The sequence below is a fragment of the Furipterus horrens genome, unplaced genomic scaffold (assembly GCF_987537825.1).
Source record: "Furipterus horrens unplaced genomic scaffold, mFurHor1.1.pri manual_scaffold_2, whole genome shotgun sequence".
Taxonomy (NCBI): Eukaryota; Metazoa; Chordata; class Mammalia; order Chiroptera; family Furipteridae; genus Furipterus; species Furipterus horrens.
The window spans coordinates 48883744-48910731 of NW_028327172.1; the positions used below are offsets into that span (position 1 = coordinate 48883744).

Here is a 26988-nt window from a genome sequence, read left to right on the forward strand (position 1 = left end):
TGAAGTCTGTAACTAAGATGTCCTCTTTCCACTACAGCACACTGTTCACTCGAGAGGCAAAGGAATGGACTAGATAACCTCTAATAACCCCCTCAGACCATTATTTAAAATGAAGGAGGGAAAGAAACAAGAAGAAATAAAACCTATTTCATATATTAATCAAATTTCTCAGTTCCAAACAACTCAGAGCAGCTGAGACTGGCATGACCTACACTCCCTGCAGGACTGGGGAGTACTTCATGCCCTTGACACCTAGTTATGAGAATCTGATCTTTAATTAAATTGTGCCAGGAGGTTTTCTTTGGCAGAGGTCTAGAATGCTGCAGCCTTGAATTTGCTGAGGGATGTCCTTCTGACGTGTCAAAGACACTCCCACCATGCAGCCTCCACACACTTGCTCTGGTTTAGCAACAGGAAAGCAACTGCTGAGGTAGCAGAGAGGAAAACTGGAGGCTGTTTCTGGGCTGTTAAGAAAGCTCCTTTAACTTCTAACCCTCAGTTTCTTCTTAGTCAACTGCAAATTAAACTATTTACTTACAGAGTTATCACAAGAATTAAAAAGCATATAGAAAAGCAACTAGCATGCTATCTGACACAAAAGAGATGTCCAATAAATACGTGTTCACATCCTCCACTCATCTTTCCAGTTTTTCTCTACTAGTCTCTAAAGTTGTCATTCCAGCCCCTGCCTTTGCCCACACTGTTCTCTCTGCCTAAAATTTCCCAACTTGTCTGCTAAGCAAAGTCCTATTCATTCAAGATCCAGCTTGAGTCACTTCCTCTATGAAAACTTTCACAGAAGTCCCCCTACAGCTATCTTCCCCTCAATTTATAATAGCATTTTATACATACTTCTATGCAGCAATTACCATATTTCATCATATTAACCTCACCAGACCACGAACAACTCAAGGGATAAAAGTGAATCTGATTAACCTCTATGTCCCAGAGTGGCACCCAGCATAGATCTGGTAATAGTAAAGGTTTGCTGACTGTTTAGAGAGGGGAAAACAAAAACAAAAAACAAAACCAGGAGCTGGAAGGATCTTAAAAAATCAGTCAGTTCCAAACCTTTATTTCATAGTTGGGAACCTGAAACTCACAGGAGGATGCAATTTATCTAAGATCATTCAATGAAATAGTGAGAAGGACATGACTAGCCTCTGATAATTCTGATTCTCTTAGCAACACTCTTTCTACACTAATTATTTGAGACAATGAACAGAGGGCTGTACCTGGGATGCTTCCCGCATTTGGAGAGGTACTAGAGGCAGAAAAGCAAAATGGAAAAGGCAGAAAGGTTTGAAGTCAGACTTAATTCACCTTTTGGCCCTGTACCTTCATCCTCTCCTCCCCACACCAATCACACCTGCACATCTTCCTCATTCTTACCACCTCTGCAAACAGTCACTGGAGTTACCTGCAGAAACCAGTACTAAAGGTCTTATAATCCTCTTCCTACCATCTTGGGAAATTCCTGACCCTGCAGCCCCAGATGAGCTATCCCCTATAGTGAGTTTCAAACCTCTAGACCTCCCAATGAATGGTTTGAACTGAGAAAATCATCACTAAAAAATCTGAAGCTCATACAATCTGAGAGCTGGAAGGAACCAATAAGGCTGTCTGGATCAACCTTTCAAGAAACACTGGAATTTATTCATGCTACCCCCAAAGAACATTCTTGGAAGTATTAAGAACCACGGCATGAAAATGGACTGCCTCTCTCCTCTAAAAAAGGTATCCAGACTAAGCCAATCAAGCTTCCAGTGTCCACCTACTTCAGTCATCTCTGATCACCCAAACCCTCATCCCCAATCTTTCTGAATGCCTTCTAATCTCACCAAATTTCTCACTCCTTTCCAACTCTGGAGCCCTTTTATGATTTTCCTTTGGGACTTCCCATTTGTCATAGGCCAGCTCCCTTTGTCTCCTTGCCTTAAAAGAAACCTGGTTATCACCTGAAGAAGAGTCCTCTCTAGAGCCCTCTCAACTGGAGCCTGTGTTCACTCTCCTACTCAGGCTATCAGTGTTGTCCTTAATCTTCAGTGCCATTTCATAAACCATTTCTTTCTCTTCCTCTTGCAAAAACCTCTGTTTCTTTGGTAGCCTCCACAGGCTGCTATTACACTTTCTTGCTATCTAGTATCCACTTCCTGGTCACCTCACTCAAAGGGAGTGAGGCCTTCTTCTGTACATCACCAGTTATCATTCTAGTGACTTCCACAGCCACAGTAATGACCTTCCAACACTCTGGCCATTTCATCTGCCGACCTCCAGTCCAACTTAGCCAATGATCACACCCTGGACCTTACCACCAAAATGTGCGTCAGCTCCAATACCTGGAATGAATCCAAACACAACCTCCTATTCATGCAGCTCACTTACTCAAGAACTTCCACTACAATTGCTACACTTCATTTTGAGCTCCAATCCACTATCCGTTAGTCCCCCTTGACCTCACTTCTCTTCTTCCCTAACCAGAGTCCATCAAGATGACCAAAAAAATTTTAAAAAAGTCATCAATCCTCTAAAACTTGACAACAACAACAAAAAAAAAGAACCTTATTCAAAAATGGGCAGTGGACTTAAATAGACATTTCTCAAAAAAAGACATATAAGTGGCCAATAAGCACATAAAAAGATATTCAACATGACTAATCATTAGGGAAATGCATGTCAAAACTATGAGATACCACCCCTCACATCCATTAGGATGGCTACTATAAAAAAAACCAAAAAGTGTTGGTGAGGATGTGGAGACACTGGAACTCTTGTGCACTGCTTTTGGGAATGTAAGATGATAAAGCCACTGTGGGAAATAATATAGCACTTCCTTAAAATATTAAAAGTAAAATTATCACATGATCCAGCAATTCCACTTCAGGGTATATACCCAAAAGAACCGAAAGTAGAGTTTCAAAGAGATGTTTGTATACCCATGTTCATAACACTATTTTCCACAATAGCTAAAATATGGATGTAATCCAAGTGTCCATTGACAGATAAATGAATAAACAAATTGTGGTATATACATATAATGCAATATTAGTCAGAAAATTCTGCAATATGCAATGACACGGATAAAACTTGAAGATGTTATGCTAAGTGAAATAGGCCTCACAAGAAGATAAACACTACAATTCCATTTATATGAGATACTTAAAGTAGCCAAAATCACAAAGACAGAAAATATAACAGTAGGAGACAGGGGCTGGGGGCGGGGTGAATGGGGAGTTAATGTTTAATAGGCATAGAGTTCCAGTTTTACAAGATGAAGAGCTATGGAGATAGATGGTAGTGATTGTTGTACAACAGTGTGAATATATTCAATACCACTGAACTGTACACTTAAAAATACTTAAGACCATCAGTTTTATGTTATATGTAGTTTACCACAATTAAAAAAGGAAAAAGGAAAAACTTAAGAAGGACAATTAGAAATTACTATATAATAATACACTACAGTGTGCAAAAGTTCACATTGTATCAACAGTCATATTACAATAGGAGCCTGTTAATGCTGGGCTAGGGACCAGTGAACTAAAAATTAAGATATTAACTATGGGCAATGGGTTATTGACTCTCAGTAAAATCTGTAGGATACTAAGATGGCTTACTTCAACAAATCTGATCAATCAATCCCCTTGCCTTCTCTCCTTTTCCAAAATTCAACTGGCAAAATCCCAGCTTTGGGATAGTCGAACTCAACTCTCTCCTATGCTGAAGCAGTTGAATGTTCTAGAGAGCATTACCTGGTTGAATGCTTTCACTTGAAAATTATGATAACCTCCCTACCTATGACTATCTTATCTCAAATGGGCACTGAACTGGACTCCCCACTCACCCTTTAGTTGATGATATTACCTTCAATGAGAAAACAGAAATACTTACAAGAGAACTCCATCTCCCCACCCCCAAATCTATACGCCTCCCTGTATCGGCATCATCAAGTTACATCAAGAAGGTGTCCCATCAAAAGCCATTCTCTCTGCTCCTTCACTTGCAGTCTCACCTGAATGATATCCTCTTTCAGCTCCATTAATATTTTCTCCCCCCCACCCCCGTCTATCTTTCTCTCTCTCTCTCTCTCTCTGATTCCACTTACACGAAGTACTTAGTCAAAATTATAGAGACAAAATATAATGGTGGCTGGCAGGGACTAATATATATATTCAATCATTGAACAAACATTTACTAAGCATCTATAACATAACCAGTACTAATCTAGCTGAATAGACAGGGTCCCTGTGTTCGTAGAGTATATGAACTAGTAAGAGAGGCAAACAAAGAAATAAGCAAATAAATATACATTTCAAGTCCATAATGAAAATTAAAGGATAATACATGTGAAAAGGGGGAGGGGAGGCAGGGATGGAGCTGGTACATAAGATAAGGTGATCAGCACAGGCTTCTCTGAGGAAGCGACACTTCAGACTTGAATGAGACAGCAAATCATAGTAATCATACCTAGAAGCATTTTAAGCAGAGGGAGAAGTACAATTGTCCTAGATAAGAATATTTGGGGCGTGGAGAATAGCAAAAAGGCCAGCAAGACAAGTGCTGGGTGAAGAAGGAGAAATGTAGATGACAGACAGAGGCCAGATTATGCAGGACCTTACAAGACACAGTAAATTTGAATTTTGCGGTAAGTGTCAAAAGACACTGAAGAATTTTCAGCAGTGATCTCAGGGGAGTAAAGTTAAAGTGTAAGATCGTTAAAAAGTTATTACAACAATCCAAGTGAGAACTGATGGTGACGCTAATAGATGGCAGTAGGTAGAAAGAAGTATTGCAAATGCAGAGTGAATATAAACATCCTACAGCGTTCCTATGTAAACACACACACATGCACCTCACTTGATACCCACAGCCTTCTCCAAACGCTATTTATTTCTTTGTTCCCCTTTATAGCAAAGCTTCTCAAAAGAATTGTCTACTTACACTATCTCTACTTCCGCAGCTTCTATTTGCCAACAACACCCTACTATTTCACCAAAAGTAGTCTTGTCAAGATTACCAATCATCTCCATGTTGCCAAATGATATGGTCACTATTCTGTCCTCACCTTATTTAATCTCTCAGCAACTTTCAACGTAACTGATATCCCTTCTCTTTTCAAATGCTCTACTTTCTTGGCTTTCTGGGGACACACACTCACCTGGCTTTCCTTCTATCTTCCTGTCTATTCCTATTTCCTTTTGCACACTCTTTCTTCACTAGCTACCCTCTATATATCCAATACTAGGAACCTCCACTCCTCATATACTACACTCACCCCCAAATGATCACATTCATTCCCATGGCTCTATCATCTATATGTTGATGATACCCAAGTTTCTATCTCTAGCCCAAAAGCTCTCTTTCAGACTAAAAATGATGTTAGACAACTCTACCTGTACTTCTCATAACTATCTAACAGTAAGCTTCACAAAGGAACAACTAAGTTTGTTGTGTTTACCAATGTACGCTAAGCAACTAAATAGGGCTTAGCAAAAGTAGACACCAAGATTTCCTAGACATTGTGGTTGCTCTCAAAATGTTCACTTACTAATGGGAGAAGCAGATACATAAACCACAATGATGGTACCACATGGTAAGTGCCACTGCGAGTGATGCGAGGAACCACAGGAGTGCCGCATGGATCCACAGAGGGGCCCTTAGTACCCTACGAGTGAGGAAAAACTTTCTTAAGAAAGTGACCTCAGAGTTCATTTTTGTGAAGTAAGTACAGCTACTAAGTACCTACTACAGATATTTTTTTTCATAGAATTATTTTTAAGGTTTACTGTAGCTCTTCAAGGTAGGTATAAATAGCTCCCATTTTATATATTAAGCTTAGAAAGATTAGGAACCAGACTTCCAATCAGGATCGCAGTGTAGGTAAACATGGCTTGTCTACTCACACAACCACATCAAAATTACAAATAAACTATAGAACAACATCAGAAATTGAGCTGAATGGGAGTCATATAACTACAGAATTAAAGAAGACATTACATCATGACTAACAAGACGGGCGGAGACACAGAACAGCTGGTCCCACACCCGCATGTGGTGGATAAAAATCAGGATGTTACAGAACAGGGGTGTCCAAAAACCCCCAGAGCTTGCGGCTGGGGGATGGGGAAAAGGCAGCAGCTTTCAGGATGCCTTCACATGCCTGGGGCTGGTGGCTGGTGTCTTTGTTACACAAATGGCCTGGATGCTTCCAAGCCCTCAGGGAGATGGAAGGGGTCTTGGACCCTGGGATGGTATGGAAAAAGCACACAGAGCCTGCGTGAGATCCTGTGAATGGTCAGAACTGGGGACCATGCCCACTGCATCACAGGGCGCAGTCAGGGATTTAAAAATAAGCGGCAGACATTTTAACTGGGTCTGGCCATGTGGTTTTGAGAACGGGTCTGGCTGTGCTGCTTTGAAAAGAAGGGTTCAGACCATGCGGTTTTAAGAAGGAAGAACTCCATGTAGTTTACAAGGAGGCTGAGAATCCAGGAGGTTTTGGATTAAAAGCTGGCGAGCACCTTAAGACAGACAAGACCTCCCCCAATCAGAATTGAATGATTGGCAGCTACTGGTAAAGCTGAACTGTGTTTAGAAAGTAGGGAAACAGTAGCTCTAATTTTTCTAAAACTAGCCTGGTTTGGTAGGGGGAGGCAGAAATATGTGTTTGTGGGTGTTTTAAGGAACATAAGACTTAACGGCAGAAATCCTCAAATAATCTAAATCTATATAACTATTAAATAATTCTTTTTCTTTTCACTAAACTCTGGTATTGAGAGTTATAATTCTGGCGGCGGGCAATAGGGCCCCTAACAAAACAGCCTGTGGGTTCTGTTTCAATTGGAACAGCCCAGGGGTTCTGTAACAAGGAGGGATACCTAAGAAGCAAAGGGTCCCAGCCCCACACCAGGGCCCTCAGCCCAGGGTCCCAGTGCCAGGAAGATAAGTCCCTATAACTTTTGGCTGTAAAAACCAATGCTGATTCCCAGGCTGTTCCTCTTAAAGGGTCCATGCAGAGATTTACTCAGACTCACTCCCTCTGAGCTCTAACATGGGGCCAGCAGCTCAAAGGGCTCCAGAGTCATGCAGGGAGGAACTGAATTATCAATCATCAGGGCAAGACATGGGGGGCAACTTTTTCCCAGACAGAAGTTTTGGCAGAGGCCACTGTTCCTTTTCTGAGCTCTCCCCGCAACACAGCCACAGAGCAAGAAGGCAGGTGCCATACCTTAGACTCCAATAACCTGGCTCACACTGTTTGTCCCACCCTGTGATTCCCTGACGCCCTGCCCCACCCAACTTTCAAGCCCACCCAAGCTGTTTCCAGTGGCTTTTCCATATGAATAGTTTGTCTTGGCCCATTCTTCAGACTTTCCTAAATTACCTCAAACAAGAAGCATCTGGCTTCAGTGAGCCCCATGCCCCTCACTAAGTTGCCCAAGGCCTGGCACTAGCAGCAGCCAGCCCTGGTTCACAGCTTGGCCTCGCCTGGGCACCTCCAATCCCAGCACGAGTAACAGTCCTCTGCAGATAACTTTGTAGCTTATGCTGTGTGACCCCCGACAGAACACAGGTGAAGGCTGACCTTGGACGGCCAACAGCAATCAAGGCTCTACAACAGGAGGGTGTACACAGCCCCACAGTGGGTGCACCTTGAGTACCCAGCTTGGGTAATAGGGGAGGCTGTGCCACTGGACCCTATAGGACACCTACTACTTTGGGCCACTCTATCAAGCCTGGGAGACCTAGCAGCTCTACCTAATATGTAGAAAGAAACACAGGGAGGTTGCCAAAATGAGAAGACAAAGAAACAGAGCCCAAATGAAAGAACAGAACAAAACTCCAGAAAAAGAACTAAAGAAAATGGAGACAAGCAAGCTACTGGATGCAGAGTTCAAAACACTGGTCATAAGGATGCTCAGTGAACTTAGTAAGAACTTCAACATTATAAAAAATGATATGGAAATCACAAAGAAAAATACTCAGAAATGAAGGATACACTAAGTAAAATAAAGAACAATTTACAGGAAACCAACAGTATAGCAGATGAAAGAGAGGATCAAATGAACAATTTGGAATATAAGAAAGCAAAAAAACACCCAATCAGAATGGCAAGAAGAAAAAAAGAAGAAAAAAAAAATGAGAATAGTGTGAGGAGCCTTGGGGAAACTTCAAGCATACCAATATTTACACCTTGGCGGTGCTGGATAAAGAGAGAAAGAAATTGGACCTATCTGAACAAATAATGACAGAAAATGCCCCTAACCTGGTGAAGGAAATAGACACACAAGTCTATGAGCTGTTAAATCCCTATATTACAGAGGCCAATGGAAGTAAAATGCCTAACCTAGCTCCATCTGGTCTCTGGACTCTACCTCCCACCCAAAATTGAATTTAAAAAAATTGGAGTGGCACCCTGACTAGTGTGGCTCAGTTGGTTGGGCGTTGTCTGCAAAGCAAGGGGTCACCAGTTCACTTCCTGGTCAGGGTACATGCCTGGGATGCAGGTTTGGTCCCTGTTCGGAGCGCATACAAGAGGCAACTGACGAATGATTTTCTCTCACGTAGCCATTTCTCACCCTTTCTCCCTCCCTTCCCCTTCTCTCTAAAAATAAATAAAATCCTTTAAAAAAGAAAAAAGAAAGAAAGAAAATTGAAGGGGCAAAGGGGTAGGGAGTGAGGGGGGTGGAAGGAGAGGAAGAGAGCAAATGACTCAGAGGGAGTTTAGCACAGAGTCACCCAAATGTCTTAGAGTGAGACGACGTTAACAGGGACCGAGTCTCTTTCTCTTCCAAGGTAATGAGTGTGTGTTTGGCCATGGCACAGTGACCTATCATATAAAACCGCTCTTTTTGTCTTCTCAGCAGGACCCAAAGTCTAACCCCGCAGGTAGGCAGAAAAGAGACTATAAGAAAACTCTATGTACACTCTGTGTACACACAGGGCCAGAAGAGAACATGGCAGAAGGGACAAGATATCACCTTTAAAGAAGACCTGAGTTTAGGACCCAGCTCTGTCACTGACTTGATGAATCAAAAGTTCCCTCTGTGTTATCACAGCCCCTTGAGCTTTTCTTATATCACAAATATTTAACACATGAGGTTAGAGATACCCATACTCCCTGACCTGTACTAGAAGGCAGCAGCTGAGTCCAATTTCCATTTTTGTATCCCTAGTACCTGGCACCGTAAATAATATAGAATAGATGGTGCAAAGAATGTCTGATGAGGGATGGATGCCACATTCAAAGCTTTTGGTATACATACACATTCTGCATTCTAATCTAGACAGTAAATACCAGGAAAACTGCAATTTTGTCTTATCTCTGCTTCCCCTCTCATTCCATTACTTTGAGGACCCCGCTCAAGAAAAGTTTGCTGAGTAGAAACAAACCAGTCCAAAAAGCCAGCCTTCAGAGGGAAAGGGAATTAACCTATGTTCCTCTTTTCCACCACACCCACCTCTATCCCCAAATAACCGCTATCTTGGCCAGGCCACCATCTTCTTCAAAAGACTGCTGTTCTCCCTCAGACTCCTCCTTCTCGCCCTCCACCTCACCCCTGCGATCCCCCTCGTCTTCCCTAGCCTCACACAGGTTTCTTGCTTTTCCTCCATGTCAGCAGCACCTCAGCCCTGCCACAGAGTCTTGTTCCTCCCCTGGTCAATCTCACTGGAATGCGCGCTCCTGCCCCACGCTGCTGGACACTCACTCTCCTCCCACTCAAGTCTTCAAGCTCTGACTGCCCATCTCAAACCTACTGCCTGCTGCTGCCCACTGCCCTCCAGGATGACGTGGGAAACAAATCAAGGAAGAACGATTGCTTACTGGCAGGCCCAAAGCAAGGCACAGGGGCAGTAAGATGAGGGACCGACACTTGCAGAAGACAGAGTTTGTAAGTGAAAGCCAAAAGCAAGGGAGTTAGGTAGGAGGCAGAGAGTGTTTGGACCTCACAAACACCAGAGCAAAGGTTCCTATAAACAGTAACCCACTAATACTGAGAAAGCGTAACAAGAATTTCTAAGAGAAAGAGAAGAAAGCCTAACCAAACAGGAGAAGGACCAAAGAGAGGGAAGGGAAAACTAGCTATAGAGGGGAAGGGATAGTATGGGGGGAGGAGAAAGAAGGAAGAAAGAGAGGGTGGGAGAAAAGGTAGGTGGGAGCAGGACAGGAAAGTAATCAGGAGTAGGAAATAGAAAAGTAGGGAGAGGAAGGCAAGGAGGTGGCGTCAGAAAAACTGGGGAGAGGAAGGAGGTCCAAAGTAATCAAGGTGGGTTAGTATCAGGTCTGACATGTATTTCTTGGTCCCAGATCATCAAAGAAAGATGATAGTGGTTAAGACATTACACAGACCCAAGGTCTGTAATTAACTTTACAGAATAAGAAGGGAGCTCCAGAGACAACAGCCTAGTTTTAAAACAGCTTTATACTCAAGTATCAAAAATTGGCCACTTTGGAGAAAAAAATATTGACATACCTTGACCTGCTTCTTTTCTTAATCCCACCTCCCTAGCCCCCACCACACCTACACTCAATACCAAAATAATCAGCATCCGCAACCTCTGAGCAGACCAGGAAGATGCCATCCAAAAGGTTGGCTAGAAGGCAGGATACCAGATCTGCTTCCTAAGTTCTCCTGTCTCCCAGTGTTGAGGGCAACAGCTCTGCAGCCCACCAGAAGGACTTTAAGCCAGCTCACCTTTCCAAACAGCAATGTGACTGTCCAGAAGTCAGAGTTACAAACAGAATGTCAAGCCCTTCACTGAACAGATAAGGAAACTGAGGCCCACAGAGGCTACTGGAACAGAGTCAGCCCCCCAGGTTTTCTATCCCAGTCTACTCCATCTCTTAACAGGTCAGCCCAGAATCCCAGCAGGCCAGTAGCTAAGCCAAGGCAGAGAAAAGTATAACCCTAGGCACCAAGCAGAAAGGTGCCTGTACAGGAGCATGGTTCCCGAGGCAGAGCAGTTCCCCAAACACAGCTTCCCCTTGACACCCTTCCCTGGCCAGAGCTCTGATTCCACGGCTGGCCTAGCCCTGTGTGGGCTCTTCAGAGGGTTTCAGTCTCCCCTTTCTCTCATTTAGGCTCTCTTAAGAAAAGAGACCCTCAATCTACCGGACCCCGCACCCCCACTGCCCGGAGGCAGCAGCAACCACATCCCCTCCCCAGCATCGCCCCGCTGCGCCGCCGGCAGTACCTGGGGGGGAGAGCAGGCCCGACATCTCTGGCCACCGTTTTGGTTGCAGAGCCGCACCTCTCTGCCGCCTGGCCTGGCCACGCAAAGCCGTGGCTCCACCCGTGCCTCTCCACTCAGCTAGAGCGGAGCTGCCAGCAGCTCAGCCACCCCAGCTCCCGGTGCAGCACGCGCCCGCCCTCGCAGAGCGCAGGGAAGGCGCTGCTTCGGGGTTGGTGAAGCAGAAGGGGCGGGGGAAGAGGGGAGGCAAGGAGGCGGGAGGAGGCACGCTTCTCCTTTCCGAGAAGTGCTGAGGGCGGGGAGACTACTACCTTCCTACGCTCTCAGCTGTTCTTCCCCACCTAGTCTCCAACCGGAGGTAATTTTTCACTTAAACCAGGATTTCCAGGGCCTGTTAAGAGTCCTGGGTGAGCCCCAGAGTCAAGAAAGAGAACCTCTGTGTCTTAGTTTGTGCAACTGGGTCCGGACTCCAGGACAACTGAGGTCAAACCTAAGATCCATCAGATTAGGCTTCAGAAAAAGAGATGCACCCCCCTTCCCACCCTCCACAAAGGTATCAGGTTCTAATTCTAATGCCCTAGGGGAAATGACAGGTGGACGCTTATACTGTTCTAAGCAAAGAAAACTCTGCAGCAGTTACCATTTATTATTACTTTTTAAAAAAATCCTCACTCAGGGATATATTTATTGATTTAGAGAGAGAGGAAGGGGGAGAAGGAGGGAGGAAGGGAGGAACTGAAGGAGAGGGGGAGAGAAAAAGAGAGAGGGGGAGAGAGAGAGAGAAACACTAGTATGAGTGAGCAACACCCACTGTCTGCCTCTCTTAAGCACCCTGACCTGTATGGGATGACCCTCCCACCAACTGAGCCACCTGGCGAGGTGTTTATTAAGTGTTATTGTGTGCCAGGTACTTTATAAAATGTTATGTCTATCTCACCACAATCTTAGGAAGTAGGCAATCTACCATGAATTCACATATGTGAAAACTGAGGTCCAGAAGAATGTGGTTTCATACAGAAAGTATTTCTTAAGCACCTGTTATAAATCAGGCATTGTAATGGGCCCTGAGCTAAACAACACATTACAGGACATTTGCCAACCCTGGCCCAGACCTCCTAAATGCCAGTAGTGCCCTGATAAGTGAAACAATAAAAAACACCACACATTCCCAAATGCTCCCTAGGAGGTAATATTACCTCGCCAACTCCAGCTCTGTATCCTGCTCTTAAGAGATATGGCAGAAGTCAGATTATGCAGGGTCTCTTCCAGGTCATAAGTAGGAGTTTGGGTTTTGTTCTGAAGTTTAGCAATGTGAAGGCTCTGGAAGGGTTTAAGCAGAATAACAAGATCTAATTTACATCTCTACAAGATCTCTAAATAATAACCAATAGAGGAGAAGGTGGTAGAAACAAGAAAACTAGTAGATTCTTTCAGAACCCCAGGTAAGAGAAAAAGGTAATGATTTAGACTAATATATTGGAAGATGAGATAAAAAGAAACAAATTTAGTCCAAGGACATAGACTGGAAGAAACAACAAAACTTACTGAAAGGCAGAATATGAAAGGTGAGAGAGGGCAGTGACTCCCCTCAAGGCTATACAGCTGGTAAATGGCTAAATCGTCCCAACTCTGGTCTGACACCTCAACCTATGCTTCATTTCTCTCTGCCGTGTAAGTCAATTTTATATGACCTGCCATATCCCTCTCCTTACAGCCTAGCAAAGAGTAGGTAACCAGCATTATGCCTGATCAATGATTTAAGTGTGCCAGAGAGAAGTTTTATGGTATTTATCCATTTTCCCTGAGAGATGTCTACACCTCCATTCAGTGGTCCCAAAGTAATCCAAGTGCACAAGGGAATAGGAGAAGAACTCCATGAGGACAGAAAGAGCTCCTCTGTTAAGCTTCTTTCACCTTTCCCAGGCCCTGAGAACTTGTGCTATTCCAACTACCAGAAGTTCCAAATCTGGGAAAGGAGACAGGGAATCTCTTGAAGACACCCACATTGCAGACAGAACTGGTCAATAATGCAGGCTGGAGGGCCTGAAGCACCGTGAAAACTCAGCTTCAAAGTAGTTTTAGAATGTTCTTTTGATCCCACATCCTGTCCTTCACCTCAATTTATACAGGGTGAATGAGAACCAGAAGCAGTGCTCTGCCTTGGACATACTTTTTCAAACTAATGATCAATAATCAGAGCATCTGATCTTACCCAATTTCCCACCACATGCAGCATCCTCTTATAGAGGGCTTTCCAGGCCCTGCTGGAACATATGCCGGGACAGAGAGCTCACTTGCAATTAGCACTATAAGACAGTGCACTTCCTAATAGCCAGGTGCCTCTGTAAACTTCCAATTCTGCCTCCTGAGGTACTCGTAAAACATCCTTCAAGACATGTCATATTAAAGGCTTTCAGATATGTCTGTATGGTGATCTATCAGCCCCTATATGTTGTCTCCTCTCCAGGATAAATACCCTCAGTTCTTTTAATCACTTGTTCATTCAACAACTACGCATCTTGTACAAGCCACTCCTTCAAGGAATTTATGGTCTTGTTATGGTGATTTTTCAACTCCCCCTGTGCATCAAAATTACCTGGAAATGATTAAAAATATATATTGAAGTCCTACCAGAGATTTTGAGTCAACTGGTCTGGGATGTGGCCTAGGCAAAATATCTTTACGGTTATAACTATAGCTATGTAGATATATATCAGAGTGTAAGAGAGTAGACAGAAGCCTCAGAATTTGGGGCATGGGACTCAGTGGAGCACAGCCATTTTCCTGAGATATGCCTTTGTCTACCTACGGCTGGTGGCTAGTTTCTTAGTTATGCATGGAACCAAGGAGGTAGGAGGGGCTTTGACCATAGAATGGTGATGAAAAAGCTTACGGGGTCTGCATGAGATTCTGTGAGTGGCCAGGACTGGTCACCACACTGACTGCGTGACAGGCCACAGTCAGGGTTTAAAAATAAGGTGGGAGGTATGTGAGGAGGAGGGCCAAGTGGTTTTGAAAGGATGTAGAGGGACCCCCAGCAGTCCTCCATGAAGTCTGATGGGAAGAAGGGCTCCCATCCTCCATGAGAAGCGCAATGGAAGAAGCATGTCAGAGGAGCATGATGGAGCAGCAGGTTGTAGCAGCCATATGAAAAGAAGTAGCTATGTGGTTTGCAGTCAGGATCTGGCCATGCAGCTTAAGCTAGTAAGAAAGCAGGCATGCTGCTGCTTTGATTGTGCCAGCTCCAGCTGACTAGGAAGCCACCAAAGACTCCACCTTGCAGACCTGGACTCTAACTGGACTCTTGGAACTCAGGACATACAGAGAGGACATTCTTAGGACTTGTGCCTTTCTGGGACTTCACCATGATGCAGTGCAACATGGCGCCTGCCTTCCTGGACTATTATATGGAGGCTGATGACATCATGCCCCAGATCCTGAAGGAGAGAGCTGACAGATAAGGAATGGGGAACTATTTGGTTTGGTTTTGGCTTATAGCCTTTTGGGGAGCAAGGGAAGTGCTGGGTCTCAGGGGAAAACAGAGCTCTGAGCAGGAGAGCTCACAACCCCCCTACCCCTGGTTGAAACATTGTAAATAAAGACCTGTTTTTCTCAATAGTAATTGTTGGGTCTTATACCAAGGCACCATGTGAACAAGCCCCCCTTTGATCAGTAACAAGAGGACTAATACTACTCAATGTCAAGGCTTACTATACAGTGATCAAAGCAGTTTGGTATGGGTGAACAAACAGACAAATAGGTCAATGGCACAGAAGAGAGGGCCTGGAACATACTTACAGAAATATTGTCAACTGATCTTTGACAAGAGCAAAGGAAATTTAATGGAGAAAGGATAGTCTTTTCAGTAAATGGTGCTAGAAACAGATCTACACATGCAAAAATAATTTAGACATAGATTTTATACTTTTCAGAAAAATTAACTCAAAATTTATCAAGACCTAAATGTAAAATGCAAAACTATAAAATGTCTAGAAGATAACTCAGGAGAAAACTGAGATGACCTTAGGCCTGGCAATGACTTTTAGATACAACACCAAAATCACAATCCATAAAAAAAAAAAAAAAGTTGTTAAGTTGGAATTAATTAAAATTTAAAACTTCTGTTCTGCAAAGACAGTGTTAAGGGAGGGAAAAGATAAGTCACAGACTTGAGAAAATATTGGCAAAGCACATATCTGATAAAGGATTTGTATCCAAAATACACAAAGAACTCTAAAAATCAAACAAAAACAAACTCAATCAAAAAATTGACAAAAAATCTGAATAGACATTTCCCCAAAGAAGATATAGAATGACAAATAAGCATATGAAAAGATAATCAACATCCTATGTCATCAGGGGCTTGCAAATTAAAATGAGATACCACTATATACCTATTAGAATGGCTAAATTACAAAACAATGAAATTCAGGTAAGGATGTAAAGCAACTACAATTCTTACTCAGTGCTGATGAAAACACAAAATCTTACAGTCACTTTGGGAGACAGCTTGGCAGTTTCTTCCAAATCTAAACATAGGCTTACCATACAATCCAGTGATTATACTCCCAGGTACTTACTCAAATAAGTTGAAAATTTATGTCCACACAAAACATGTCCACAAATATTTATTGAATCCTTATTCACAATAGCCAAAATTCAAAAGCAACCAAAATATCCTTCAATAGATGAATGGATAAGCAAACATTCATACAATGGCATTTTATAACAATAATAAAAAAATGAATTATCAAGCCATGAAAAGCCATGAAAAAACTTAAATGTATACTGCCAAGTGAAAAAAAGCTAGTCTGAAAAGGCTGATTCCAGCTATATGCTGTTCTAGAAAAGGCAAAACTACAGAAATAGCAAAACAATCAGTGGTTGCCAGGTGTTCAAAAGGTAATTGGTAGTAGGGATTAATAAGTGGAACACAGGGCATTTTTTAAGGCAGTGGAACTATTCTGTATGATAGTATAATGGTAGATATATGATATTATGCATTTTCAAAACCCATGGAATTGTAAAACACAAAGAGTGAACCCAAATATAAAAATATAAACTATGAACTTCAATTAATAATACTGTATCAATATTGGTTCATCCATTATGCCACACTAATGCAGGATGTTGCTGATAACAGAGGAAGTGCTGGGGGATTGGAGAGAGAATACACAGCAGCAATTTGTACATGCTGGTCAATTTTCTGTAAGGCTAAAAGTGTTCTAAAAATAAAGTCTATTAAAATCTAAAAATTTTAAAGTAGTGAGAAAAAAAGGACATATAAATCTTTTTTCCTTTTTATTAGATTCATTAGACAGAAAATTACTCTGTCAATTGCTATAAAAGTGTCTAAACTCTCAAATTCTATGCTTACCTCATTGCAGACTGGCAACAGTTCAGACTCTACTTTGATTAGTGGTGATCTAGGTCACCTTCCACTGAACACAGTCCTATGACCCTCTTCTTGCCTAGTACCCTAAAGGGGACATGATACTCTATATACCCTCTTATTGCCTAGTACCCTAAGGGAGACATATTTCTTGGTCCCTGGTAATCAAAAAGGAAAGATTATAGTGATTTAAGATGACCCTCTTACTGCCTGGTACCCTAAGGGGACATGATACTCTAAGTGCCGTATGTCCCCCACAGAATATAATTGGATTATCACCTACTTTAACTGTACTCACTGCTCCAATAATTCAGTCTGAAACTGCATTAGCTTTTCAGCCATTGCAATGCCTTTAACTGACATTGAGCTTAGCTAGCCAAAACCACCGTTTTCATAAGAATAGCACCATGTTAGATCTGCTCCAGCCTGCCCATATGTTGCCATTTCTTTGACACTTAAAATGTAGAACTTCATTGTCATCCTCCTTAAATTTCATCTTGTTGGCTTCAACCCATCTTTTCAAGCTTTCTCCTTCTCTGACATCAAGCATAGTAGCTTTCTCTTCCAGTCTTTGTCACCTGCAAATCTAATAAATATGCTCTCTATTCAAATACTTGTCAAAGATCTACCACATGCCCTTGCCTGTACTAGATTTCAGGGATTGACAATAACCTAGAAATGCCCTATATCTCCAGAAATCACCACTAATAAGGGAGGCTGACATATATAAACTATAAAAAGTACTGCACTGGCCCTAGCCAAGTGGCTCAGTTGGTTGAACCATCATCCCATACACTAAAGGTTGTGGGTTTGATCCCAGTCAGGGAACATACCTAGGTTAAAGATTCAGTCCCTGGTCAGGGGACATATGGAAGGCAACCAGTCAATGTCTCTCTCACATCTGTCTCTGTCTCTGTCTCTGTCTCTGTCTGTCTCTCTCTCCCCCCTCACTCGCTCCCTCTTCTCCCCTCCGTCCCTTTCTCTCTTCCCCTTCCTCTCCCTCTATGAAAATCAATAAGCATATCCTTAGGTGAGGATTTTTTAAAAATGTTTAGCCAATATATTTTTTTAAGTACTGCACTAAAAAACTGAATAAACAAAATAAATAGGAAAAAGTAGAAGAAACAACAAAACATGTGTCATACAGTATAAGAAAGAACCACTAATGTCTTCAATAGGAAAGGTGAAACTCAGACATCTTCTATTTTGGATTTCATTTCTCAAAAATAGGTTCTGGTTTGGGTTATAGAAGGCTGACTACCTGGCTCACATTCTCTCAATGGTGGATACTGTTATATGAAGCTTGGCTAAGCTTGGCTCCCTACAATAAAACACAAGACTCATGAAATTGAAGCATATTGGTAATAAGCCAGCAGTTTTATTTACTACTGAGAGCTAACAGCTTATAATCAAGGGAGAAACTAATAGCTAAAGAAAAAAAGGCAGATTCAAATGAGGTAGAAGGAACTTTATAGATGAAATTGTACTTTCAAAGAAACAAAATAAATCCTAGAGATATTTAATGACACCCAGGTTTACAAAAGTTAGCAGTTATCTTGTTGTAAGTCAGTAACTCCTTGTGTTAATGTAGTCCTTTGGTTTACAGAGTAAATAATCTATAAGTTATTCTTCCATGGCCCTTGATAGCAATGTTTTGTCTATGTAGTCATCTTGGGCCTGGCCAGGTCCTTTCAAGTCACTCACTTGAATTGTGCAGGCATATGAGTTTGCAACCCCTGGTAACACTATATAAAGGCTAATGATCTTTAATAATTAGCTAATTTTGTTTAGACAATAGAGTTTCCAACAGAATGGCTTATGTATTTAATTCATGACTACCATGATTACACTGCCTGTAAGATTTGAAAATGATTGTTTTTATTTGATTCCTTTGTCAACCACAAATAATTTTAAAAATAATACATTTACTTATTGAGAATTACAATCTTCTGATATCACCAGTTAAGTGTAAAAGAAGTCAGTCAACAATGATAGTTTTGGTTATAAAAAAGTCATCTAATATACCATTCTTTCTTGTAACTAGATGACAGGGCAAGTTGCCTATTAAGGGCTCTCTATAGGCCAGAAATAAACCCACAACTAACTATATGGGCAACTAATTTCTGACAAAGGAACCACAAACATTTACAATTGAGAGAGGAAAGCCTCTTCAATAAATGACATTGGGGAAAACTGGAAAACCACTATCTGACACCATACACAAAAAAGTTAAATCAAAATGACTTGAATATAAGACCTGAAACAATAAAACACATAGGAAAAAAAAAAGGCACTAAATTTAGGGACCTTGAGCTCAGAGGATTTTTTGTGAACGTGACCCCAAAGGCAACAGAAGTAAAAACAAAAAGAAAAATAATAAATGAACGGGACTACATCAAACTAAAAAGCTTCTGCACAGAAAAAGAAGCCAACAAAACAAAAAGGCAACCAACTGAATGGGAGAAGATATTTACAAACAATACCTCTCATTAGGAGCTAATATCCAGAAAATATATAGAACTCATACAACTCAGCAACTGCAACAAAAAATCCAATTAAAAAATCAGCACAGGACCTGAATAGACACTTTTCCAAGGAAAACACACAGATGACCACCAGACAGATAAAAAGATGCTCAACATCACTAGTTATAAAGGAAATGCAAATCATAACCTCAATGAGATACCACCTCACATATTAGAATAGCTATTCTTATTCAAGATAAGAAATAAGTGTTGGAGAGGATGTGGAGAAAAGAGAACACTCATTCACTGCTGGTAGGGATGTAAATTGGTGCAGGCACTATGGAAAACAGTATGAAGGTTCCTCAAAAAATTAAGAATAGAGCTATCATATGACCCAGCTATCCCTCTCCAGGGTATCTATCTGAAATTTTTGAAAACACTTATTAGTAAAGATATATGTACCCCGGCACAATAATAATCACTGTAGCATTATTTACAATAACCAAGACATGTAAGTAACCAAAGTGTCCTTTAATGGGTGATTAAATAAAGAAGACAGAGTACATCTATACAATGGAATACCTCTCAGCCATAAAAAAGCTGAAATATTGCCATTGCAACAATATGAATGGATCTTGAGAATATCATGTTAAGTGAAATAAGTCATATCTAAAAGGACAACAAATGTATGATTTCACTTATATGTGGGATATAAAACAAAGAGCAACTGAACAAATAAAACAAACAAACTCATACATATAGACAACAGGTACAGAATGATGGTTATCAAAGGGGAATGGGGGTGGGGGGACAACAAAGAAGGTAAAGAGGGTCAAATATATGGTGGTGAATGAGACTAGACTCTGAGTGTGAGCACACAATGGAGTATACAGATGTTGTATTATAAAGTTGTACACCTGAAATTTATATAATGTTATTAAATAGCCCAATAAATTTAATTTTTTAAATTAATCATAAAAAGGGCTGTCTATGAAATGACTTAGAGTATAAAATAAATAAATAATGTTAGCTTACAAAAATACTGCAAGAAAGGAGAAGCAATGGAAAGCTGGAAATGGGGGAGAAAGACAAAATCTATTCAGTGGCAGTTAGTTACAAAGCCACCAATCATAAATCAAATTGCACTTGAAGTTCAAACAAGCCAGAAGTGCAGAGAAGGGAGACATTAATTACATATGTAGAGCTGGGGAAAGTTTTGTGGAGGAGACAATATTTGGGTTGGGCATGGAAGGAGCCGAATTTTCACATAAGTATTGAGACTAGGGATAAGGGTAAGAGAATTCTCTTAAGGGAACCACAAAAGGCCCAAAGGAATAAAAAGCATGAGCTCTGTTTGGGAAATAGTAAATAATCTAGTCATTCAAGGAAACAGTAAATAACCTCATCATTCACTCATCATTTACTAAGCATGTTGTACAAGCCAGACACAGTGCTAGTTGTGAGACATCATGTGAGGAAACCTAACTCCTTTCAAGAAGAAAAGCATTTTGAAGGACAATAGAAGACAAAAGTATCACTGATGATCAGACTTAACAGGTTCACAACCTGTTCCTTATTTGGTTGTCCCCCCTCAATAATGGCAATTACACTCTCTCAGTTACTCAAGCCAAAAATATCTAATGTGTCTTCAACTCCAATTTTGTTATCACTTCTACATTGAATCCATCAGCAAATCCTATCAACTATACCTTCAAAATATACCTACAGTTCAATCACTTTTCATCACCTTGACTGCCACCACTTTGGTCGAAACCACCAGCAACTTTTATCTAGAAGAGTGGTTCTCAACGTTTGGGGGAGGAGAGAAGTTCTGCTCCCAAAGGGAAATTTGGCAATGTCTAGAGTGATCTGTGTTGAAACAACTGGGTAAGTGCTATTGGTATCTAGCAGACAGAGATGTTACTAAACATCCTACAATGCATACATAGGATAGTCCCTCACAACAAAGAATTTTCTGGCCCAAAATGTTAATAGTGCCATTGCGAAAAAACTCTGACTTACAATACTGCAATAGTCTCTTCACTGGTCCACTCTTACTTCCCAGGATGATTCGCTGATATTTAAGTGTCAAATCACACCCCTCTCTTCTGCTCAGAACCTTCCAGGGGTTTCCCAAATAACTCAATGTAAAAGCTAAAGTCCTTACAAAGACCTATATGATCTTACGAAGACCACACATGATCCTACCTCATTCTTCCCTTCCCCTCCCATCTCACCCTGCTACATATCTGACCTGGTCTCCTACTTCTCTCCCTCCTTCACTCACTCTGCTCCAGAACAATGGCTTCCACCAGTTGACTATGTATGCCTTAGGGCCTTTGTACTTATGGTCATTCTGCCTAAAAACACATTTCCCCCCAGATATCCATTTGGCGTGTTCCCTGACTTCCTTAAGGTCTCTATTCAAATGTCACTTTATTGGAGGTCTTCCCTGACCACTCTTTATAAAATAACAAAAACCTCTTTCCTCTCCATCTCAGCACTCTTTATTTTTCCCCTCCATGCTTTATTTGTTTACAGAGCACTTATCATTGATTGAGATATTTATTTGCTTATTGATTGACTCCCTCCAATAGAACATAAGCTTCATAAAGGCAAAGACTTTGTCTTTACCTCCAGACCTCAGAGGTTACTCCTTGCACACAGTACATGACTAATGAGTAATGGTTGAATGAATGAATGGAGCTGGAAACACCAGTCAGAAGAAGCTACAGAGAACCTTGAAGGCCATAGAAAAAATCTATAGATGCAGTGAATGCAATCTTAGAATTGGCTTAAAGAAGTGATTGCCCATACAATTCACCTTGTGCCTTCTAAGAGAGAAGGGGAAGCGGAGAGAGAGAGGGAGAGAGAGGGAGGGAGAGGGAGAGATGGAGGATGGGAAATTCTATATTGTACCAGTACCAGAACGCTATAATAATCAGAGGTGTCTAATAACAAAATGGACAAACTTTAAGGCATTAATACCCCCAACCACCTCTCAACTGGGAAGATACAATAACAAACTAGTCTCCCATAAACTTCTTCTTTCTCTGCTTGTCTTTTTGGACTCAGCTCAAATGTTATCACCTCTAAAAAGGCTTTCTAGAATGACTCCTACTTATGGCCATCAGAGCAATCCATCCACACTTACTCCAATTTGCTAAAAGTATTTGTTCATATATTGTTAGTGACTGAACTGTGCACCACCCCACATTCATATGTTAAAGCCCTAACCCCTCTCTGTGACTATTTTGAAGACAGGCCTTTAAGGGAGGTGATTAGGTTAAATGAGCTCATAAGTGTGTGTGTGTGTGGGGGGGGGGTCAGTGATCCAATGGAAGTGCTTTTCTTATAAAAGAGTCCCCAGAATCCCAATCTCTCTCTCTCTCTCTCTCTCTCTCTCTCTCTCTCCCTCTCCCTCTCCCTCTCCCTCTCTCTCCTCTCTCTCTCTCTCTCTCTCACACACACACACACACACACACACACAGTTGAAAGACAGTCATCCACAAGCCAGGAAAAATAATGCCACTATTGTAGTCCTCATCATAAACTCAATTCCGCTAAAACCTTGATGTTGAACTTCTCAGCCTCCAGATTTACAAGAACATAAATTTCTGTTGTTTAAGCCACCCAGCCTATACTATTACATTATGGCAGCCCAAGCAGACTAAAACAATTATCTTTTCAGCTCTAGACTGAAAAGGTACCATAGCTTCTCATTCATTACATCTCCAGCATAAATAAAGCAATGCTAATAAAACACAGACACTACTGCATATTTTTATGGAATAATACAGAGTATAGACACATTTTTTAAAACTATATTAAAAAGTCATTAAAGCCAAATGATTTTCAAATTCCTAATCAATACCTATTCCTCCTTTTACCCTTGCTATGTAAACCCTAATTTTACCCAGGAAGGCAATGAGACAACTCAATATTATTAATTTTCCAAGCCTTCCTTTATAAGTTTGGTGTGCCCTTGTGACACAGTTCTAGCCAGTAAATCATACAAGAAGTTTTAAGAATTCTGGGGAAATAGTTGCTTTACTAATAAAATAGGACAAAAGGAGTACTGGTTCTGCCTTTCCCACTTTCTTCTTCCTCAAGCATTCCTTCTGGAGCCGCAGTAGCCATCTTGCAGCCATGAGGTCATAAGCACAAGTGCTGGAAGCAAATACTGAGGCTATAGAATGGAAAAACTCAAAGAGCCTGGGTTCCAGACAGTATTGTGAGTCACTGAACCCCTGCTAGCAACTAACCACCTTTCTCCAGACTTCTTGTTACATGAAGAAAACTCATCCCTACATCTTAAGTCCTTGTTAGGCTTTCTCCTACTACAGGTGAAGACATTCCTCATTGTTACAATCAAGAAGCCTGTTAGAGAAGCAAGAAGAAGAGGATTCTTACTAGTCTGAAACATTAATTCCTTATCAACCACTTGTCCCTAACCATGAGACTTCCTCTTACTAGCATGAGATTAGAGAACGTCTAACAAATTAAGATGATACAGAGTAGATCTAAAAGGAAGACTGAAAGGTCCCAGAAGCTAGCCAGTCACTCTCCCTATTTTAAAAATGCTTTCAGGTTGCTTACAGGGTGGTGTGTGTGTGTGTGTGTGTGTGTGTGTGTGTGTGTGTGTGTCTCTCTCTCTCTCTCTCTCTCTTAGGACAATAGTAATCACCAGTGGCATACAGGTTATAAAGTAGAAGAAAATTACAGCAAGTATAGGCATACACCTTGGAGATTAAATGGGGGTTGAGTGTGTGTGTGTGTGTGTGTGTGTGTGTGTGTGTGTGTGTGTGTGTGTGTGTGTGTCTCTCTCTCTCTCTCTCTCTCTCTCTCTCTTAGGACAATAGTAATCACCAGTGGCATACAGGTTATAAAGTAGAAGAAAATTACAGCAAGTATAGGCATACACCTTGGAGATTAAATGGGGGTTGAGTTCCAGACTGAAAGGATAAAGCCAGTGCCATTTGCTGAGTAGGGCTATGACCTTGTTAAACATGACTGCCATTTTACTCTTGTGAGCTTTTGTCCCCAGGACTGAAAATTACTGGAAAGCAAGAACAGAACGTGACTAACAGCACAGCTCACCCACCAGCCACAGGCAAAAGATAACACTGGAGCAAACTGCAGCTTATGCAAAACTACCCAAAACCTCCAGTGTTTCAACCCCCGTTACTGCCCAGGGGCCACACAACAACAGCCACTCCACCCCTTTATAATCCAATTATAATCCAATAAAAGCTCAAAGCCCCCACCCCTCAGTGCTAGTGTATCTCTTTACACCATGTGTCTTTCCCCTCTTGGAAAGTGAATAAAACTTTGCTCTCTGCCTTTCTTTTCTTTGTGAATTCTTTCACAGCATGCATCATGACAGACCACCCTAACAAAGACCACGTCAATAAAGCAAGTATTTAAAGAAAAAAGTCATAATCCTTTTTCTGGTGGAGAGTCTGGCCTTCAACTGGTAAAAAATGCATTATCTGTGAAGCACAATAAAACAAAGTGGAGTAAAATGAGGTTTGTCTGTACCAAAAATCCATGCTATAGGTAGCTATTGAAATTCATGATCAAATTCTGCTGAGCATCCTGGAAGCCAAACCAAAATCAAAAGGAAATAAAACTTAAACTAAACAACTCTCATTGTCTAATGGAAAAAGCATTTCAATTTTGTTAAGAGACAACTATTAGCATTTAAAACAAGAGTTGGAAAACATTTTTCTGCAAAAAGACAGATAATAAATATTTTAGGCTCTGCAAGGCATTTCATTGCTGTCTCATATACTAAACTCTGCTTGTGTAGCACAAACACAGCCATAGGAAATATGCAAACTTATAACTATGGTTGTATTCCAATAAAACTTTATTTACAAAAACAGTTGATGGGCCAGATTTTGTCCCACAAGCTAGTTTGCTGACCCCTGAGTCAAAGGATTCTTGGATGTAAGCATCTGACCCTGGCTGATAAAGCACAAAATGAATTTGCTGAAAGACTACTGGGTGGCTCACAGAAGTCTGGGAAAGGCTGGGGGAACAGTTTTAAGGCTAAACTTCCAGAACAAAGCACAAAGCCACAATGAAGACCTAGTCCAACGAGGAAACCACTGCAATTACTTCTGATCATCAGATGCTACTGTCACAAGAGGGCCAAGAACTCATCCTTTGTGCAAGAGCCACTAGCACCAAGACCATTTCAGTGCCAGAAACTCAACCTTGCAAGCGATGCTATTGTTAGCTCCCCATTACTTTCTCCCTCGTGTCCTAAACACAAGGGTGGCAAAGGCACATGGTTTCAGCAAAACGTAGGTCACTGCCTGTGCCCTAGAAGCAGGGAAGCTTGAGAAGCAAGTATCTAAATTTTTATCTCTTTCAGGGGGATAGCATCTTTGCTCCCATAAAAACTCATAAAATGGGGTACACAAAATGCTGTGCAGTAAAAACAAATGAAAACTATTCCTTTATCTCTTACATATACATTTTAGTCCCATATTTAAATTTTAAGAAAATATTCCATGCTACCATATTGTCACTAACACTAGCAAACTAAAAATGCTCTCACCTAAAAAGGGGACAACCTGATGTCTTATCAGTTACATCATGCCAGCATTAAATTCTAAGGAATTTATCTCCTGTTTATTGAGTGCTTTAAGTCCCAGATACTACTCTAGGCCTGCATGCCTTTGTTCATGCTGTTACCTCTGTGGGGAACAGCCTTATTATCGCCATTATCCCCCATTCCAGGTGTTATCTCCTCCAACTTGCCATCTCTGATGCAGTCCTGCCCAATGGCTGAGCAGGTCCTCCTCCTTTAGGATCTTACAGCACCTCTTGAAAACTGGTCACTTTAATACCACAGGTGTCTTGTATCTCCAGCCAAACTAAAAGTCCCCTTGGTTAGAGAATGTTTCATTCATTTCTCTTCCTTCAGTACCTAATCAAAGCTTAGGACATAGAAGGTTCCCAACAATTAAATATACCCAATCCAAACAAGTATAAAAATAAAAGTATCACATATCTTTTAGCATCTAATACAGCCACCCAATTTGCTGTCTCACTCTGATTCCTTTTGTACCCCTGGATATATGGTTGTTTCCAAGTCTGCCTTAAATATCTCTCCTCAAGATTTTAAATGCTACAGCAGCACAAGTAGCTTTATTACAAGTTCTTTATAAACCCAGAAGTAGTTTGAAGGTCACTGTGTCATCAAAGCAGACCATTTTAATAAGCATATCCCCATTTTAAGGACGCCTAGATTCAAAACACTTCACACGCAGAATTTTTTTTACATAAGCTCCCAATCTTTCTTGCCACTGAAATACTTCTTCTTACTTTAATGAAGCTTAAACTCCAACTATGGTGTTTCACTGGGTCAGCCAAGATTTTAGAAGAAAAGTACCTTCTGTAAGACATGACAATCCCTAACATTTATGCAGTTCTTTACAATTAACAAAGCACAGTCACACACATTATCCAATTTAATTCTTACATACAATCCTGTGAGATTTCCCTCCACAGAGCTCAGTCCCAAAGCCATCTCTCCTGGACCGCTACCACCATCAGAGCCACCACTTCCCCCCCACCTAACATACACACAATTGCTACAGCTCACCCCACCTGTATAGATTATCTTCTACCCAAAGTGAAATGTGAGCAGCTTGAGAAAAGGGACTAGGCCTAGCAGGTGGATAGCAAAGTACATCTTCAACAACTGTCTGCTGAATAAACAAAGTTAGGTAGAATAGTTAGAATCTGTGCTTTAATAAAGTAGAAACTAGATGACTTTCCCAAATTCTCCTGAGAGGGAACAATGCCACTTGCTCAACACTCACCCCTTTTCCAGGCACCTCTCCCACTTCCTGTATGTGACTGGCACCCCTCTCACTGTTGCCCTGGTTGTGGTCCACAGAGTGGGTGGGTCTGTGGATGTTC

At 41.4% G+C, this 26988-nt stretch overlaps 1 protein-coding gene across 6 annotated transcripts in view; it reads right to left on the reverse strand.

The window, feature by feature from the left end:
* The window catches only part of PAK1 (p21 (RAC1) activated kinase 1), a 144027-nt gene that overhangs the window by 64627 nt on the left and 52412 nt on the right, over positions 1-26988 (reverse strand). For 2 of the 6 annotated variants that reach the window (XM_090265695.1, XM_090265690.1), the window contains exon 1: positions 11197-11381. The exons of the other annotated variants lie outside the window; for them this stretch is intronic. The gene's annotated coding sequence lies outside the window, so the exon portion shown is untranslated. Of the gene's footprint in view, positions 1-11196; positions 11382-26988 lie in introns of those variants that run through there. 6 annotated transcript variants of the gene reach the window in all.